Source organism: Schistocerca serialis, chromosome 6, assembly GCF_023864345.2.
Source record: "Schistocerca serialis cubense isolate TAMUIC-IGC-003099 chromosome 6, iqSchSeri2.2, whole genome shotgun sequence".
Classification (NCBI taxonomy): Eukaryota; Metazoa; Arthropoda; class Insecta; order Orthoptera; family Acrididae; genus Schistocerca; species Schistocerca serialis.
This window is the reverse complement of record NC_064643.1, coordinates 766,474,573-766,492,454: the sequence shown is the minus strand read 5'-3', so window position 1 is coordinate 766,492,454 and position 17,882 is coordinate 766,474,573.

Sequence of the window (17,882 nt, the reverse complement as noted above, 5' to 3'; positions counted from 1 at the left end):
AAATTGCGTCGCTATGAAATACGAGTACTATGTCTTCTGAGACATTTCCTTCTAAATCGAGTAACGTTTCTATGGAAACGACAGGATTTTCTTTTGGCATACGACAATCACATTTCCGATCCACTAATCCTTCTCTACTGCATCCCTCACTCCCACACATTGACGAATTCACACGGAAATTGCGTCGCTATGAAATACTATGTGTTTTAAGACAATTCTTTCTAAATCGAGTAACGTTTCTATGGAAACGACAGGATTTTCTTTTGGGATACGACAATCACATTTCCGATCCACTAATCCTTCTTTACTGCATCCCTCACTCCCAAACATTGACGAATTAACATGGAAATTCCGTCGGTATGAAATACGAGTACTATGTGTTCTAAGACATTTCCTTCTAAATCGAGTAACGTTTCTATGGAAACGACAGGATTTTCTTTTGGGATACGACAATCTCATTTCCGATCCACTAATCCTTTTTTACTGCATCCCTCACTCCCACACATTGACGAATTCACACGGAAATTGCGTCGCTATGAAATACTATGTGTTCTAAGACATTTCCTTCTAAATCGAGTAACGTTTCTATGGAAACGACAGGATTTTCTTTTGGCATACGACAATCACATTTCCGATCCACTAATCCTTCTCTACTGCATCCCTCACTCCCACACATTGACGAATTCACACGGAAATTGCGTCGCTATGAAATACTATGTGTTTTAAGACAATTCTTTCTAAATCGAGTAACGTTTCTATGGAAACGACAGGATTTTCTTTTGGGATACGACAATCTCATTTCCGATCCACTAATCCTTCTTTACTGCATCCCTCACTCCCACACATTGACGAATTCACACGGAAATTGCGTCGCTATGAAATACGAGTATTATGTCTTCTAAGACATTTCCTTCTTAATCGAGTAACGTTTCTATGGAAACGACAGGATTTTCTTGTGGGATACGACAATCTCATTTCCGATCCACTAATCCTTCTTTACTGCATCCCTCACTCCCTCACATTGACGAATTCATACGGAAATTGCGTCGCTATGAAATACTATGTGTTCTAAGACATTTCCTTCTAAATCGAGTAATGTTTCTATGGAAACGACAGGATTTTCTTTTGGGATACGACAATCACATTTCCGATCCACTAATCCTTCTTTACTGCATCCCTCACTCCCACACATTGACGAATTCACACGGAAATTGCGTCGCTATGAAATACTATGTGTTCTAAGACATTTCTTTCTAAATCGAGTAACGTTTCTATGGAAACGACAGGATTTTCTTTTGGGATACGACAATCTCATTTCCGATCCACTAATCCTTCTTTACTGCATCCCTCACTCCCACACATTGACGAATTCACACGGAAATTGCGTCGCTATGAAATACGAGTACTATGTCTTCTAAGACATTTCCTTCTTAATCGAGTAACGTTTCTATGGAAACGACAGGATTTTCTTTTGGGATACGACAATCTCATTTCCGATCCACTAATCCTTCTTTACTGCATCCCTCACTCCCACACATTGACGAATTCACACGGAAATTGCGTCGCTATGAAATACGAGTACTATGTCTGCTAAGACATTTCCTACTTAATCGAGTAACGTTTCTATGGAAACGACAGGATTTTCTTTTGGGATACGACAATCTCATTTCCGATCCACTAATCCTTCTTTACTGCATCCCTCACTCCCACACATTGACGAATTCACACGGAAATTGCGTCGCTATGAAATACGAGTACTATGTCTTCTAAGACATTTCCTTCTAAAACGAGTAACGTTTCTATGGAAATGACAGGATTTTCTTTTGGGATACGACAATCTCATTTCAGATCCACTAATCCTTCTTTACTGCATCCCTCACTCCCACACATTGACGAATTCACACGGAAATTGCGTCGCTATGAAATACTATGTGTTCTAAGACATTTCCCTCTAAATCGAGTAACGTTTCTACGGAAAGGACAGGATTTTTTTTTGGGATACGACAATCTCATTTCCGATCCACTAATCCTTCTTTACTGCATCCCTCACTCCCACACATTGACGAATTCACACGGAAATTGCGTCGCTATGAAATACGAGTACTATGTGTTCTAAGACATTTCCTTCTAAATCGAGTAACGTTTCTATGGAAACGACAGGATTTTCTTTTGGGATACGACAATTACATTTCCGATCCACTAATCCATCTTTACCCGCATCCTTCACTCCCAAACATTGACGAATTCACACGGAAATTGCGTCGCTATGAAATACTATGTGTTCTAAGACATTTCTTTCTAAATCGAGTAACGTTTCTATGGAAACGACAGGATTTTCTTTTGAGATACGACAATCTCATATCCGATCCACTAATCCTACTTTACTGCATCCCTCACTCCCAAACATTGACGAATTCACACGGAAATTGTGTCGCTATGAAATACGAGTACTACGTCTTCTAAGACATTTCCTTCTACAACGAGTAACGTTTCTATGGAAACGACAGGATTTTCTTGTGGGATACGACAATCTCATTTCACATCCACTAATCCTTCTTTACTGCATCCCTCACTCCCACACATTGACGAATTCACACGGAAATTGCGTCGCTATGAAATACTATGTGTTCTAAGACATTTCCCTCTAATTCGAGTAACGTTTCTATGGAAACGACAGGATTTTCTTTTGGGATACGACAATCTCATTTCAGATCCACTAATCCTTCTTTACTGCATCCCTCACTCCCACACATTGACGAATTCACACGGAAATTGCGTCGCTATGAAATACGAGTACTATGTCTTCTAAGACATTTCCTTCTAAATCGAGTAACGTTTCTATGGAAAGGACAGGATTTTCTTTTGGGGTACGACAATTACATTTCCGATCCACTAATCCTTCTTTACTGCATCCCTCACTCCCACACATTGACGAATTAACACGGAAATTGCGTCGCTATGAAATACGAGTACTATGTCTTCTAAGACATTTCCTTCTAAATCGAGTAACGTTTCTATGGAAACGACAGGATTTTCTTTTGGGATACGACATTCACATTTCCCATCCACTAATCCTTCTTTACTGCATCCCCCACTCCCAAACATTGACGAATTCACACGGAAATTTGCGTCGCTATGAATTACTATGGGTTCTATGACTTCTCCTTCTAAATCGAGTAACGTTTCTATGGAAACGACAGGATTTTCTTTTGGGATACGACAATCTCCTTTCAGATCCACTAATCCTTCTTTACTGCATCCCTCACTCCCACACATTGACGAATTCACACGGAAATTGCGTCCCTATGAAATACTATGTGCTCTAAAACATTTCCTTTTAATCGAGTAACGTTTCTATGGAAACGACAGGATTTTCTTTTGGGATACGACAATCTCTTTTCAGATCCACTAATCCTTTTTTACTGCATCCCTCGCTCCCACACATTGACGAATTCACACGGAAATTGCGTCGCTATGAAATACTATGTGTTCTAAGACATTTCCCTCTAAATCGAGTAACGTTTCTATGGAAACGACAGGATTTTCTTTTGGGATACGACAATCTCATTTCAGATCCACTAATCCTTCTTTACTGCATCCCTCACTCCCACACATTGACGAATTCACACGGAAATTGCGTCGCTATGAAATACGAGTACTATGTCTTCTGAGACATTTCCTTCTAAATCGAGTAACGTTTCTATGGAAACGACAGGATTTTCTTTTGTTATACGACAATCTCATTTCAGATCCACTAATCCTTCTTTACTGCATCCCTCACTCCCACACATTGACGAATTCACACGGAAATTGCGTCGCTATGAAATACGAGTACTATGTCTTCTGAGACATTTCCTTCTAAATCGAGTAACGTTTCTATGGAAACGACAGGATTTTCTTTTGGGATACGACAATCTCATTTCAGATCCACTAATCCTTCTTTACTGCATCCCTCACTCCCACACATTGACGAATTCACGCGGAAATTGCGTCGCTATGTAATACGAGTACTATGTCTTCTAAGACATTTCTTTCTAAATCGAGTAACGTTTCTATGGAAACGACAGGATTTTCTTGTGGGATACGACAATCACATTTCCGATCCACTAATCCTTCTTTACTGCATCCCTCACTCCCACACATTGACGAATTCACACGGAAATTGCGTCGCTATGAAATACGAGTACTATGTCTTCTAAGACATTTCCTTCTAAATCGAGTAACGTTTCTATGGAAACGACAGGATTTTCTTTTGGGATACGACAATTACATTTCCGATCCACTAATCCATCTTTACCCGCATCCCTCACTCCCAAACATTGACGAATTCACACGGAAATTGCGTCGCTATGTAATACTATGTGTTCTAAGACATTTCTTTCTAAATCGAGTAACGTTTCTATGGAAACGACAGGATTTTCTTTTGGGATACGACAATCTCATTTCCGATCCACTAATCCTTCTTTACTGCATCCCTCACTCCCACACATTGACGAATTCACACGGAAATTGCGTCGCTATGAAATACGAGTACTATGTCTTCTAAGACATTTCCTTCTAAATCGAGTAACGTTTCTATGGAAACGACAGGATTTTCTTGTGGGATACGACAATCTCATTTCAGATCCACTAATCCTTCTTTACTGCATCCCTCACTCCCACACATTGACGAATTCACACGGAAATTGCGTCGCTATGAAATACTATGTGTTCTAAGACATTTCCCTCTAAATCGAGTAACGTTTCTATGGAAACGACAGGATTTTCTTTTGGGATACGACAATCTCATTTCAGATCCACTAATCCTTCTTTACTGCATCCCTCACTCCCACACATTGACGAATTCACACGGAAATTGCGTCGCTATGAAATACGAGTATTATGTCTTCTAAGACATTTCCTTCTTAATCGAGTAACGTTTCTATGGAAACGACAGGATTTTCTTTTGCGATACGACAATTACATTTCCGATCCACTAATCCATCTTTACCCGCATCCCTCACTCCCAAACATTGACGAATTCACACGGAAATTGCGTCGCTATGAAATACTATGTGTTCTAAGACATTTCCTTCTAAATCGAGTAACGTTTCTATGGAAACGACAGGATTTTCTTTTGGGATACGACAATCACATTTCCGATCCACTAATCCTTCTTTACTGCATCCCTCACTCCCAAACATTGACGAATTAACATGGAAATTCCGTCGGTATGAAATACGAGTACTATGTGTTCTAAGACATTTCCTTCTAAATCGAGTAACGTTTCTATGGAAACGACAGGATTTTCTTTTGGGATACGACAATCTCATTTCCGATCCACTAATCCTTTTTTACTGCATCCCTCACTCCCACACATTGACGAATTCACACGGAAATTGCGTCGCTATGAAATACTATGTGTTCTAAGACATTTCCTTCTAAATCGAGTAACGTTTCTATGGAAACGACAGGATTTTCTTTTGGCATACGACAATCACATTTCCGATCCACTAATCCTTCTCTACTGCATCCCTCACTCCCACACATTGACGAATTCACACGGAAATTGCGTCGCTATGAAATACTATGTGTTTTAAGACATTTCTTTCTAAATCGAGTAACGTTTCTATGGAAACGACAGGATTTTCTTTTGGGATACGACAATCTCATTTCCGATCCACTAATCCTTCTTTACTGCATCCCTCACTCCCACACATTGACGAATTCACACGGAAATTACGTCGCTATGAAATACGAGTATTATGTCTTCTAAGACATTTCCTTCTTAATCGAGTAACGTTTCTGTGGAAACGACAGGATTTTCTTGTGGGATACGACAATCTCATTTCCGATCCACTAATCCTTCTTTACTGCATCCCTCACTCCCACACATTGACGAATTCATACGGAAATTGCGTCGCTATGAAATACTATGTTTTCTAAGACATTTCCTTCTAAATAAAGTAATGTTTCTATGGAAACGACAGGATTTTCTTTTGGGATACGACAATCACATTTCCGATCCACTAATCCTTCTTTACTGCATCCCTCACTCCCACACATTGACGAATTCACACGGAAATTGCGTCGCTATGAAATACTATGTGTTCTAAGACATTTCTTTCTAAATCGAGTAACGTTTCTATGGAAACGACAGGATTTTCTTTTGGGATACGACAATCTCATTTCCGATCCACTAATCCTTCTTTACTGCATCCCTCACTCCCACACATTGACGAATTCACACGGAAATTGCGTCGCTATGAAATACGAGTACTATGTCTTCTAAGACATTTCCTTCTTAATCGAGTAACGTTTCTATGGAAACGACAGGATTTTCTTTTGGGATACGACAATCTCATTTCCGATCCACTAATCCTTCTTTACTGCATCCCTCACTCCCACACATTGACGAATTCACACGGAAATTGCGTCGCTATGAAATACGAGTACTATGTCTGGTAAGACATTTCCTTCTTAATCGAGTAACGTTTCTATGGAAACGACAGGATTTTCTTTTGGGATACGACAATCTCATTTCCGATCCACTAATCCTTCTTTACTGCATCCCTCACTCCCACACATTGACGAATTCACACGGAAATTGCGTCGCTATGAAATACGAGTACTATGTCTTCTAAGACATTTCCTTCTAAATCGAGTAACGTTTCTATGGAAATGACAGGATTTTCTTTTGGGATACGACAATCTCATTTCAGATCCACTAATCCTTCTTTACTGCATCCCTCACTCCCACACAGTGACGAATTCACACGGAAATTGCGTCGCTATGAAATACTATGTGTTCTAAGACATTTCCCTCTAAATCGAGTAACGTTTCTACGGAAACGACAGGATTTTTTTTTGGGATACGACAATCTCATTTCCGATCCACTAATCCTTCTTTACTGCATCCCTCACTCCCACACATTGACGAATTCACACGGAAATTGCGTCGCTATGAAATACGAGTACTATGTGTTCTAAGACGTTTCCTTCTAAATCGAGTAACGTTTCTATGGAAACGACAGGATTTTCTTTTGGGATACGACAATTACATTTCCGATCCACTAATCCATCTTTACCCGCATCCCTCACTCCCAAACATTGACGAATTCACACGGAAATTGCGTCGCTATGAAATACTATGTGTTCTAAGACATTTCTTTCTAAATCGAGTAACGTTTCTATGGAAACGACAGGATTTTCTTTTGAGATACGACAATCTCATATCCGATCCACTAATCCTACTTTACTGCATCCCTCACTCCCAAACATTGACGAATTCACACGGAAATTGTGTCGCTATGAAATACGAGTACTACGTCTTCTATGACATTTCCTTCTACAACGAGTAACGTTTCTATGGAAACGACAGGATTTTCTTGTGGGATACGACAATCTCATTTCAGATCCACTAATCCTTCTTTACTGCATCCCTCACTCCCACACATTGACGAATTCACACGGAAATTGCGTCGCTATGAAATACTATGTGTTCTAAGACATTTCCCTCTAAATCGAGTAACGTTTCTATGGAAACGACAGGATTTTATTTTGGGATACGACAATCTCATTTCCGAGCCACTAATCCTTCTTTACTGCATCCCTCACTCCCACACATTGACGAATTCACACGGAAATTGCGTCGCTATGAAATACGAGTACTATGTCTTCTAAGACATTTCCTTCTAAATCGAGTAACGTTTCTATGGAAAGGACAGGATTTTCTTTTGGGGTACGACAATTACATTTCCGATCCACTAATCCTTCTTTACTGCATCCCTCACTCCCACACATTGACGAATTAACACGGAAATTGCGTCGCTATGAAATACGAGTACTATGTCTTCTAAGACATTTCCTTCTAAATCGAGTAACGTTTCTATGGAAACGACAGGATTTTCTTTTGGGATACGACAATTACATTTCCGATCCACTAATCCATCTTTACCCGCATCCCTCACTCCCAAACATTGACGAATTCACACGGAAATTGCGTCGCTATGAAATACTATGTGTTCTAAGACATTTCCTTCTAAATCGAGTAACGTTTCTATGGAAACGACAGGATTTTCTTTTGGGATACGACATTCACATTTCCCATCCACTAATCCTTCTTTACTGCATCCCCCACTCCCAAACATTGACGAATTCACACGGAAATTTGCGTCGCTATTAATTACTATGGGTTCTATGACTTCTCCTTCTAAATCGAGTAACCTTTCTATGGAAACGACAGGATTTTCTTTTGGGATACGACAATCTCCTTTCAGATCCACTAATCCTTCTTTACTGCATCCCTCACTCCCACACATTGACGAATTCACACGGAAATTGCGTCGCTATGAAATACGAGTACTATGTCTTCTGAGACATTTCCTTCTAAATCGAGTAACGTTTCTATGGAAACGACAGGATTTTCTTTTGGGATACGACAATCTCATTTCAGATCCACTAATCCTTCTTTACTGCATCCCTCACTCCCACACATTGACGAATTCACACGGAAATTGCGTCGCTATGTAATACGAGTACTATGTCTTCTAAGACATTTCTTTCTAAATCGAGTAACGTTTCTATGGAAACGACAGGATTTTCTTGTGGGATACGACAATCACATTTCCGATCCACTAATCCTTCTTTACTGCATCCCTCACTCCCACACATTGACGAATTCACACGGAAATTGCGTCGCTATGAAATACTAGTACTATGTCTTCTAAGACATTTCCTTCTAAATCGAGTAACGTTTCTATGGAAACGACAGGATTTTCCTTTGGGATACGACAATCTCATTTCAGATCCACTAATCCATCTTTACCCGCATCCCTCACTCCCAAACATTGACGAATTCACACGGAAATTGCGTCGCTATGAAATACTATGTGTTCTAAGACATTTCTTTCTAAATCGAGTAACGTTTCTATGGAACGACAGGATTTTCTTTTGGGATACGACAATCTCATTTCCGATCCACTAATCCTTCTTTACTGCATCCCTCACACCCACGCATTGACGAATTCACACGGAAATTGCGTCGCTATGAAATACGAGTACTATGTCTTCAAAGACATTTCCTTCTAAATCGAGTAACGTTTCTATGGAAACGACAGGATTTTCTTGTGGGATACGACAATCTCATTTCAGATCCACTAATCCTTCTTTACTGCATCCCTCACTCCCACACATTGACGAATTCACACGGAAATTGCGCCGCTATGAAATACTATGTGTTCTAAGACATTTCCCTCTAAATCGAGTAACGTTTCTATGGAAACGACAGGATTTTCTTTTGGGACACGACAATCTCATTTCAGATCCACTAATCCTTCTTTACTGCATCCCTCACTCCCACACATTGACGATTTCACACGGAAATTGCGTCGCTATGAAATACGAGTACTATGTCTTCTAAGACATTTCCTTCTAAATCGAGTAAAGTTTCTATGGAAACGACAGGATTTTCTTTTGGGATACGACAATCTCATTTCAGATCCACTAATCCTTCTTTACTGCATCCCTCACTCCCACACATTGACGAATTCACACGGAAATTGCGTCGCTATGAAATACGAGTACTATGTCTTCTAAGACATTTCCTTCTAAATCGAGTAACGTTTCTATGGAAACGACAGGATTTTCTTTTGGGATACGACAATTACATTTCCGATCCACTAATCCATCTTTACCCGCATCCCTCACTCCCAAACATTGACGAATTCACACGGAAATTGCGTCGCTATGAAATACTATGTGTTCTCAGACATTTCCTTCTAAATCGAGTAACGTTTCTATGGAAACGACAGGATTTTCTTTTGGGATACGACAATCACATTTCCGATCCACTACTCCTTCTTTACTGCATCCCTCACTCCCAAACATTGACGAATTAACATGGAAATTCCGTCGCTATGAAATACGAGTACTATGTGTTCTAAGACATTTCCTTCTAAATCGAGTAACGTTTCTATGGAAACGACAGGATTTTCTTTTGGGATACGACAATCTCATTTCCGATCCACTAATCCTTCTTTACTGCATCCCTCACTCCCACACATTGACGAATTCACACGGAAATTGCGTCGCTATGAAATACGAGTACTATGTCTTCTAAGACATTTCCTTCTAAATCGAGTAACGTTTCTATGGAAACGACAGGATTTTCTTTTGGGATACGACAATCTCATTTCAGATCCACTAATCCTTCTTTACTGCATCCCTCACTCCCACACATTGACGAATTCACACGGAAATTGCGTCGCTATGAAATACTATGTGTTCTAAGACATTTCCCTCTAAATCGAGTAACGTTTCTATGGAAACGACAGGATTTTTTTTTGGGATACGACAATCTCATTTCCGATCCACTAATCCTTCTTTACTGCATCCCTCACTCCCACACATTGACGAATTCACACGGAAATTGCGTCGCTATGAAATACGAGTACTATGTGTTCTAAGACATTTCCTTCTAAATCGAGTAACGTTTCTATGGAAACGACAGGATTTTCTTGTGGGATACGACAATCTCATTTCAGATCCACTAATCCTTCTTTACTGCATCCCTCACTCCCACACATTGACGAATTCACTCGGAAATTGCGTCGCTATGAAATACTATGTGTTCTAAGACATTTCCCTCTAAATCGAGTAACGTTTCTATGGAAACGACAGGATTTTCTTTTGGGATACGACAATCTCATTTCAGATCCACTAATCCTTCTTTACTGCATCCCTCACTCCCACACATTGACGAATTCACACGGAAATTGCGTCGCTATGAAATACGAGTACTATGTCTTCTAAGACATTTCCTTCTAAATCGAGTAACGTTTCTATGGAAACGACAGGATTTTCTTTGGGAATACGACAATTACATTTCCGATCCACTAATCCATCTTTACCCGCATCCCTCACTCCCAAACATTGACGAATTCACACGGAAATTGCGTCGCTAAGAAATACTATGTGTTCTCAGACATTTCCTTCTAAATCGAGTAACGTTTCTATGGAAAGACAGGATTTCCTTTTGGGATACGACAATCACATTTCCGATCCACTAATCCTTCTTTACTGCATCCCTCACTCGAAATCATTGACGAATTAACGTGGAAATTCCGTCGCTATGAAATACGAGTACTATGTGTTCTAAGACATTTCCTTCTAAATCGAGTAACGTTTCTATGGAATCGACAGGATTTTCTTTTGGGATACGACAATCTCATTTCAGATCCACTAATCCTTTTTTACTGCATCCCTCACTCCCACACATTGACGAATTCACACGGAAAGTGCGTCGCTATGAAATACTATGTGTTCTAAGACATTTCCTTCTAAATCGAGTAACGTTTCTATGGAAACGACAGGATTTTCTTTTGGGATACGACAATCACATTTCCGATCCACTAATCCTTCTTTACTGCATCCCTCACTCCCACACATTGACGAATTCACACGGAAATTGCGGCGCTATGAAATACTATGTGTTCTAAGACATTTCTTTCTAAATCGAGTAACGTTTCTATGGAAACGACAGGATTTTCTTTTGGGATACGACAATCTCATTTCCGATCCACTAATCCTTCTTTACTGCATCCCTCACTCCCACACATTGACGAATTCACACGGAAATTGCGTCGCTATGAAATACGAGTACTATGTCTTCTAAGACATTTCCTTCTTAATCGAGTAACGTTTCTATGGAAACGACAGGATTTTCTTTTGGGATACGACAATCTCATTTCCGATCCACTAATCCTTCTTTACTGCATCCCTCACTCCCACACATTGACGAATTCACACGGAAATTGCGTCGCTATGAAATACGAGTACTATGTCTGCTAAGACATTTCCTTCTTAATCGAGTAACGTTTCTATGGAAACGACAGGATTTTCCTTTGGGATACGACAATCTCATTTCCGATCCACTAATCCTTCTTTACTGCATCCCTCACTCCCACACATTGACGAATTCACACGGAAATTGCGTCGCTATGAAATACGAGTACTATGTCTTCTAAGACATTTCCTTCTAAATCGAGTAACGTTTCTATGGAAACGACAGGATTTTCTTTTGGGATACGACAATCTCATTTCAGATCCACTAATCCTTCTTTACTGCATCCCTCACTCCCACACATTGACGAATTCACACGGAAATTGCGTCGCTATGAAATACTATGTGTTCTAAGACATTTCCCTCTAAACCGAGTAACGTTTCTATGGAAACGACAGGATTTTTTTTTTGGAATACGACAATCTCATTTCCGATCCACTAATCCCTCTTTACTGCATCCCTCACTCCCACACATTGACGAATTCACACGGAATTTGCGTCGCTATGAAATACGAGTACTAGGTGTTCTAAGACATTTCCTTCTAAATCGAGTAACGTTTCTATGGAAACGACAGGATTTTCTTTTGGGATACGACAATTACATTTCCGATCCACTAATCCATCTTTACCCGCATCCCTCACTCCCAAACATTGACGAATTCACACGGAAATTGCGTCGCTATGAAATACTATGTGTTCTAAGACATTTCTTTCTAAATCGAGTAACGTTTCTATGGAAACGACAGGATTTTCTTTTGATATACGACAATCTCATTTCCGATCCACTAATCCTTCATAACTGCATCCCTCACTCCCACACATTGACGAATTCACACGGAAATTGCGTCGCTATGAAATACGAGTACTATGTGTTCTAAGACATTTCCTTCTAAATCGAGTAACGTTTCTATGGAAACGACAGGATTTTCTTGTGGGATACGACAATCTCATTTCAGATCCACTAATCCTTCTTTACTGCATCCCTCACTCCCACACATTGACAAATTCACACGGAAATTGCGTCGCTATGAAATACTATGTGTTCTAAGACATTTCCCTCTAAATCGAGTAACGTTTCTATGGAAACGACAGGATTTTCTTTTGGGATACGACAATCTCATTTCAGATCCACTAATCCTTCTTTACTGCATCCCTCACTCCCACACATTGACGAATTCACACGGAAATTGCGTCGCTATGAAATACGAGTACTATGTCTTCTAAGACATTTCCTTCTAAATCGAGTAACGTTTCTATGGAAAGGACAGGATTTTCTTTTGGGGTACGACAATTACATTTCCGATCCACTAATCCTTCTTTACTGCATCCCTCACTCCCACACATTGACGGATTCACACGGAAATTGCGTCGCTATGAAATACGAGTACTATGTCTTCTAAGACATTTCCTTCTAAATCGAGTAACGTTTCTATGGAAAGGACAGGATTTTCTTTTGGGGTACGACAATTACATTTCCGATCCACTAATCCTTCTTTACTGCATCCCTCACGCCCACACATTGACGAATTCACACGGAAATTGCGTCGCTATGAAATACGAGTACTATGTCTTCTAAGACATTTCCTTCTAAATCGAGTAACGTTTCTATGGAAACGACAGGATTTTCTTTTGGGATACGACAATTACATTTCCGATCCACTAATCCATCTTTACCCGCATCCCTCACTCCCAAACATTGACGAATTCACACGGAAATTGCGTCGCTATGAAATACTATGTGTTCTAAGACATTTCCTTCTAAATCGAGTAACGTTTCTATGGAAACGACAGGATTTTCTTTTGGGATACGACAATCACATTTCCCACCCACTAATCCTTCTTTACTGCATCCCCCACTCCCAAACATTGACGAATTCACACGGAAATTTGCGTCGCTATGAATTACTATGGGTTCTATGACTTCTCCTTCTAAATCGAGTAACGTTTTTATGGAAACGACAGGATTTTCTTTTGGGATACGACAATCTCATTTCCGATCCACTAATCCGTCTTTACTGCATCCCTCACTCCCACACATTGACGAATTCACACGGAAATTGCGTCGCTATGAAATACGAGTACTATGTGTTCTAAGACATTTCCTTCTAAATCGAGTAACGTTTCTATGGAAACGACAGGATTTTCTTTTGGGATACGACAATCACATTTCCGATCCACTAATCCTTTACTGCATAACTCACTCCCAAACATTGACGAATTAACATGGAAATTCCGTCGCTATGAAATAAGAGTACTATGTCTTCTAAGATATTTCCTTCTAAATCGAGTAACGTTTCTATGGAAACGACAGGATTTTCTTTTGGGATACGACAATCTCATTTCCGATCCACTAATCCTTTTTTACTGCATCCCTCACTCCCACACATTGACGAATTCACACGGAAACTGCGTCGCTATGAAATACTATGTGTTCTAAGACATTTCCTTCTAAATCGAGTAACGTTTCTATGGAAACGACATGATTTTCTTTTGGGATACGACAATCACATTTCCGATCCACTAATCCTTCTTTACTGCATCCCTCACTCCCACACATTGACGAATTCACACGGAAATTGCGTCGCTATGAAATACGAGTACTATGTCTTCTAAGACATTTCCTTCTTAATCGAGTAACGTTTCTATGGAAACGATAGGATTTTCTTTTGGGATACGACAATCTCATTTCCGATCCACTAATCCTTCTTTACTGCATCCCTCACTTCCACACATTGACGAATTCACACGGAAATTGCGTCGCTATGAAATACGAGTACTATGCCTGCTAAGACATTTCCTTCTTAATCGAGTAACGTTTCTATGGAAACGACAGGATTTTCTTTTGGGATACGACAATCTCATTTCCGATCCACTAATCCTTCTCTACTGCATCCCTCACTCCCACACATTGACGAATTCACACGGAAATTGCGTCGCTATGAAATACGAGTACTATGTCTTCTAAGACATTTCCTTCTAAATCGAGTAACGTCTCTATGGAAACGACAGGATTTTCTTTTGGGATACGACAATCTCATTTCAGATCCACTAATCCTTCTTTACTGCATCCCTCACTCCCACACATTGACGAATTCACACGGAAATTGCGTCGCTATGAAATACTATGTGTTCTAAGACATTTGCCTCTAAATCGAGTAACGTTTCTATGGAAACGACAGGATTTTCTTTTGGGATACGACAATCTCATTTCCGATCCACTAATCCTTCTTTACTGCATCCCTCACTCCCACACATTGACGAATTCACACGGAAATTGCGTCGCTATGAAATACGAGTACTATGTGTTCTAAGACATTTCCTTCTAAATCGAGTAACGTTTCTATGGAAACGACAGGATTTTCTTTTGGGATACGACAATTACATTTCCGATCCACTAATCCATCTTTACCCGCATCCCTCACTCCCAAACATTGACGAATTCACACGGAAATTGCGTCGCTATGAAATACTATGTGTTCTAAGACATTTCTTTCTAAATCGAGTAACGTTTCTATGGAAACGACAGGATTTTCTTTTGGGATACGACAATCTCATTTCCGATCCACTAATCCTTCTTTACTGCATCCCTCACTCCCACACATTGACGAATTCACACGGAAATTGCGTCGCTATGAAATACGAGTACTATGTCTTCTAAGACATTTCCTTCTAAATCGAGTAACGTTTCTATGGAAACGACAGGATTTTCTTTTGGGATACGACAATCTCATTTCAGATCCACTAATCCTTCTTTACTGCATCCCTCACTTCCACACATTGACGAATTCACACGGAAATTGCTTCGCTATGAAATACTATGTGTTCTAAGACATTTCCCTCTAAATCGAGTAACGTTTCTATGGAAACGACAGGATTTTCTTTTGGGATACGACAATCTCATTTCCGATCCACTAATCCTTCTTTACTGCATCCCTCACTCCCACACATTGACGAATTCACACGGAAATTTGCGTCGCTATGAAATACGAGTACTATGTGTTCTAAGACATTTCCTTCTAAATCGAGTAACGTTTCTATGGAAACGAAAGGATTTTCTTGTGGGATACGACAATCTCATTTCAGATCCACTAATCCTTCTTTACTGCATCCCTCACTCCCACACATTGACGAATTCACTCGGAAATTGCGTCGCTATGAAATACTATGTGTTCTAAGACATTTCCCTCTAAATCGAGTAACGTTTCTATGGAAACGACAGGATTTTCTTTTGGGATACGACAATCTCATTTCAGATCCACTAATCCTTCTTTACTGCATCCCTCACTCCCACACATTGACGAATTCACACGGAAATTGCGTCGCTATGAAATACGAGTACTATGTCTTCTAAGACATTTCCTTCTAAATCGAGTAACGTTTCTATGGAAACGACAGGATTTTCTTTTGGGATACGACAATCTCATTTCAGATCCACTAATCCTTCTTTACTGCATCCCTCACTCCCACACATTGACGAATTCACACGGAAATTGCGTCGCTATGAAATACGAGTACTATGTCTTCTAAGACATTTCCTTCTAAATCGAGTAACGTTTCTATGGAAACGACAGGATTTTCTTTGGGGATACGACAATTACATTTCCGATCCACTAATCCATCTTTACCCGCATCCCTCACTCCCAAACATTGACGAATTCACACGGAAATTGCGTCGCTATGAAATACTATGTGTTCTCAGACATTTCCTTCTAAATCGAGTAACGTTTCTATGGAAAGACAGGATTTTCTTTTGGGATACGACAATCACATTTCCGATCCACTAATCCTTCTTTACTGCATCCCTCACTCGAAAACATTGACGAATTAACGTGGAAATTCCGTCGCTATGAAATACGAGTACTATGTGTTCTAAGACATTTCCTTCTAAATCGAGTAACGTTTCTATGGAAACGACAGGATTTTCTTTTGGGATACGACAATCTCATTTCAGATCCACTAATCCTTTTTTACTGCATCCCTCACTCCCACACATTGACGAATTCACACGGAAAGTGCGTCGCTATGAAATACTATGTGTTCTAAGACATTTCCTTCTAAATCGAGTAACGTTTCTATGGAAACGACAGGATTTTCTTTTGGGATACGACAATCACATTTCCGATCCACTAATCCTTCTTTACTGCATCCCTCACTCCCACACATTGACGAATTCACACGGAAATTGCGGCGCTATGAAATACTATGTGTTTTAAGACATTTCTTTCTAAATCGAGTAACGTTTCTATGGAAACGACAGGATTTTCTTTTGGGATACGACAATCTCATTTCCGATCCACTAATCCTTCTTTACTGCATCCCTCACTCCCACACATTGACGAATTCACACGGAAATTGCGTCGCTATGAAATACGAGTATTATGTCTTCTAAGACATTTCCTTCTTAATCGAGTAACGTTTCTATGGAAACGACAGGATTTTCTTGTGGGATACGACAATCTCATTTCCGATCCACTAATCCTTCTTTACTGCATCCCTCACTCCCACACATTGAAGAATTCATACGGAAATTGCGTCGCTATGAAATACTATGTGTTCTAAGACATTTCCTTCTAAATCGAGTAATGTTTCTATGGAAACGACAGGATTTTCTTTTGGGATACGACAATCACATTTCCGATCCACTAATCCTTCTTTACTGCATCCCTCACTCCCACACATTGACGAATTCACACGGAAATTGCGTCGCTATGAAATACTATGTGTTCTAAGACATTTCTTTCTAAATCGAGTAACGTTTCTATGGAAACGACAGGATTTTCTTTTGGGATACGACAATCTCATTTCCGATCCACTAATCCTTCTTTACTGCATCCCTCACTCCCACACATTGACGAATTCACACGGAAATTGCGTCGCTATGAAATACGAGTACTATGTCTTCTAAGACATTTCCTTCTTAATCGAGTAACGTTTCTATGGAAACGACAGGATTTTCTTTTGGGATACGACAATCTCATTTCCGATCCACTAATCCTTCTTTACTGCATCCCTCACTCCCACACATTGACGAATTCACACGGAAATTGCGTCGCTATGAAAT